Genomic DNA, 4,545 nt, shown 5'->3' on the forward strand with positions numbered 1-4,545 from the left:
TGGGTTTCTGAAATGTAAATATCTCTCGCGGAGTGGCGGATGCTTTGAACTGGTGGTCAGTAGCCCAACCCATAACTCACTAAGCTCCTTTGTATATCATAGGCAGTGTCACATAGATGCCCTTTCTTCCACTGGACAGTGGGTTTAAGGAGTAAGGAACAATACTTATGCAAACGTCCACTCTCCCTCTCTTGCCTCTAAACATTTCTGTGATGAAGAGGCTGAACAGTGTCTGCTGGGTGACGCTCGTGGCAACTCTGACCCTGTGCCCTGCTCTCAGTCCCTCTATCTGTCCCCTTCCAACTCCCTCTTGGTTTCTTCAGCTCTGTTCTCAGAGGTAAGCTGCAAAGACAAGCAGCCGTTCCAGCCCTAGCCTCTCCCCAGTGATACCAGGAATGCTCAGAATTACCCTGCTGCCCCTCCCTGCAGGGAAGCCCTCACTCTCCCCTGGCTCAATGGGTCACAGGTGTGAGCACCAGGTAGCACAGTCAAACATCTTTTTGGCATTGTCCCATAATCACCATAATTCCTCCAGCTCCCAATATAGATCAACTTTGCTTTATTAAACATATCAGTTTAAAGTAAAAGCCTCATTAATATCCTGGGTTGTAAGCTCGTTTAACTTGGATAATTGCTTGCCTTATTATCTAATTTAATTTATTCATTTGCCAAGCTCTCATCATAAGGCCTCTTCTGCACTAAATTTAGCATTCAAACTAAACATATCTGTGCAATCTAGAGGGGAAGCTGGTATGGAGAGGTACCTGAAGACTCATTCTGTCCTCCAAACATCCTCTTTTCTCTCCCTCAGATGACATCCATGAGATTTTGACCTTGTAAAGAGGAACAAAGAAAATAACAGTATATTACTTAGAAGCAATGGTTTTCTGTTAACGGTGATGGAATAATTTGGTAACAGATAGTGCTGATAATTGTATAATGTGATTAATATGATGAATGCAATCATACATGTAAAATGTTGAAATGACAATTGTTATATGTATGCATATATACATATATATACACACAATAAAACAGTATACTCAAACAACAAATGAAGGTATATTTTTACATGGACCTTTAGGGAAACTATCAAACTCAAAGCCACTTTTAATTTTTTAAAGCACCCTAACAAGTCTAAGACAAGTGTGTTACTGAGAGAACTTGTCTGCCGCCACCCACTGATCCCAGAGACATGTTTAAGCATCTTTGGTTTAAAAGAAATCTATGTGTGCCTGTCTTTTATTTACCCTCATACACTTAAAGTTTACTAAGGCCAAGAAACTTAAGGCTGAGAAATGTGGAATTATGCCCAATAGTGATTATGATCTTGAGTGACTCTGAAAATTCTTCTTCTTGACCCCATCAGTTTACCCTCTGCTATGTCCTACCGCTCTCTACAGCTCTCTTCCAGTGGAGGCCATCTGAGCCAAAACTTCCCTAATCAAGGCTCCTAAATTTCAGACCATCTCGTATTCCGGCAGGAATTCTCTGTTAACTATATGCCCAGCATTATCCACTATTGGTGACGCTGTGCTTATAGTTACCATATAGAGTACAGTAAGAGAAAAGGGGTGGGGAGCCACATTTTAGCAGGTGTACAGTCCTATCATAACATATCAGTATTGGCTTGCAAAAGTTTTCTAGTTTTCCTCAAGTTTTTTTTTAAAATTAGGAACCAATATGTAACTGCTAAGAACAAAATTTCCCTAGCAACCAGGGAAATGTTATTCCCTCCTGTTGGGTCGATTAAAAATAGCATTGCATGTGCTGCTGTAACCAAGTGTAATCTCCAAACTATGTTCTGTTGCATCTCCCTAGTCATACCAGATGTCCCAGCCCCCAGATTTCATCTATCGTCAGGGTAACCTTTCTGAGTCACAAATGTAATTCAGCTGCTTAGAATCACTCAGGCCTCCTAGGCCTCCTCTTTGTCTAAAAGGGAAGAAGCTATAGTCTTCCTTCATGATCCTGGTGAAGCAGTGGTGAGCCTTTCTTCCTAGTCTTCTCTCGGGGTGCCAACACTCTAGGCATAAACAATGACTCAAGATTCCCTATCCAGACCACATGGTTTCTCATTGGAATGCCTCCATTTCTCTTTCTCTCTTCCCTGTCTTTTCCATACTTCCTCTTTCCCTCCCTCCTTCCCTCTCTCACTCTTTCCTTTCCTTTCTATTAACACGTAATTTCAAATGATTAATATGCAGTGAAGCACAGATTTTAAGTGGTTGGTTCAATAAATTTTGATGAATGTGCATGCAAAGCAAGATATAGAATATTTCCATGCCTTATTCCAGTCACTCCACCACCACCTCACACACCCAGAAGCAACTATTTTCTGATGTCTATCACCCCAGATTAATTTATGTTCTGGAACTTCATATAAATGGAATCAGCAGAATAGATACTTTGATCATTGAGATTCTTTCATATTATTGCATATATCAAAAATCACCCTCTAAAATGTTTTTACATTGTGATTGAGGTGAAATTTACAGAGTAAATTGGTTTTCCATTCAACAATTCATATACATTTTGTTTTCTGATATTGCTTGCACTCCCCACAATGTAACATTGTTCTTATCACTTCCTCCCTGTGTTTATCATTTCTCTTCACCCTTCTTTCCTATCCCTCTCTGCCTTATAAGCTTTATCCCTGGGTACATGCCGCTTCTTGGTCTCATCTACTTGGTTGTTCTTATGAGCTGGCACCTCCCTGTTGATGTCGTTCACCTTACATGCCTTTCTGTCTGGTGGCTGAGCTACAGGAGTGAGTTCAGTTCTAGGGTTGGGAACTAAGAGCCATAGTGCCAGAGGTTCCACTACTCTGGTCTTCTTTGCGATTTTGAGTTTTATTCCACATTTTTCTCCTGTTACATCCAGGAACTCTTATTGTCACCCTTTTGGAGTGGTCACCACTGGTATCTAGGCACAATCTACTTCTTCTGGTCTCCGGTTTGGGGAGACGGCAATTAATAGACTCCATTAGCACTTCAGACTAATTGTGTTCACTCAATTAATTGGTTGTTTCACTCCTCGTCGCTTCAGACCTGAGGTAGTTGCACCTTAGATGTCTGCTTACAATCCTTTAAGATCCTAGTTGCTACTCACCAAAATGGGATGATGAATATTGTCTTTGTGGACTGTTATGCTAATTAACTTTGGTGTCCCTGGGCTCAGTGATTCATTCCCTCAAGGTGTTTGATTATAGCTAAGAAGTTTTCAAAACTTTTCCCTTTTATGTCTACTATATTGTTGGATATGTTTACAGCATATATAAATACATATCCTCCTATTCCACATGAGTGTCTATTGATGTGTGTGTCCATTGCTTGTCAGAAATCACTGTTTCTTTTCTTTATTTTTTGAGGTGTATGCCACTGTGTGAATATGCCACAATGTTAACATTTATCTATTAATGGACATTTGGTTATTTCTAGCTTGGGGAGATTATGAATCGTTATGAATATTTTTATACTAGTCTTTTTGTAGTCAATCATTTTATATTTCTCTTGAGCAAATACCTGGAAGTGGAATTATTAGATCATAGGGTTGTTCTGTACTTAACTTTATTCGGCACTATTAAATCATTCTCCTCAGTGGTTGCACCTTTTGGAATGTCTATCAATTTATACGGGTGTTTCTATTGCTTGACATTCTTGTTAACATATAAAACTTTTAGCCACGCTAATGGGTGTGTAGGGGTATCTCATTGTGGTTGCAATTTGCATTTTTGTGATAACTAATGATACAGGACAGATTTTCGTGTGCTTATTGGCCATTAGTATATCTTCATCTGTAAAGTGTCTTTTCAAATCTGTTGTCTATTTATTTAGACATTTTACCTTCTGATTTATTAATATTATACTTTAAATACACATACTTGGTTCAATTTATGTCCCACAAATAGTTGTCTCTGCCCATGGTTTATGTATGCACTTTACAGATGACTCTTTTGATGGGCAGAAAACATTTATTGTGATGTAGTCTAAGCTATTAGTTTTTAAACTTTTCATTTTATGGCTAGTCCTTTTTGTATCTTGTTTCAAAAATTCTTGTCTAGGGAAATAATTTCTCCTAATATTTCTTTGAGAACCCTTATGGATCTGAATTTTTTATTTAGCCTTTGAGTCATCTCCTATTAATTGGTGTGTGTATGTCTCTATGAGTGTTTCTGTATAGATGAATCATGATACAGGAAATGTGGTTCATTTTCCCCTCATATCTTTATGGAAGCAGACAGACACACATTTCTACTGAGGAGCAACTGGTGGATTTGAAGCACCAACCTCGTAGTTAACAACCCAACACCAAACCCCCAGCAACAACAGAGCCCCCCCCCCAAGTCCAGTATCATCTCATTTTAATCTGATTAAACACCTTGTTGCCACATAGTATAGTAACAAGTACAGAGAAACAGAGAGGTTAGAAGAACACTACTCAATCAAGTTCAAAAAGGATGGCTGCAGCACTATTTGTTGGAAAGATTGCCTTTACCGTTCAATTTCTTTGGTGCTCTTGTCAAAAATAAGTTGGCTACAAAAT

This window comes from Echinops telfairi, unplaced genomic scaffold, assembly GCF_000313985.2.
Source record: "Echinops telfairi isolate 266 unplaced genomic scaffold, ASM31398v2 ScPeMD7_7424;HRSCAF=8462, whole genome shotgun sequence".
Classification (NCBI taxonomy): domain Eukaryota; kingdom Metazoa; phylum Chordata; class Mammalia; order Afrosoricida; family Tenrecidae; genus Echinops; species Echinops telfairi.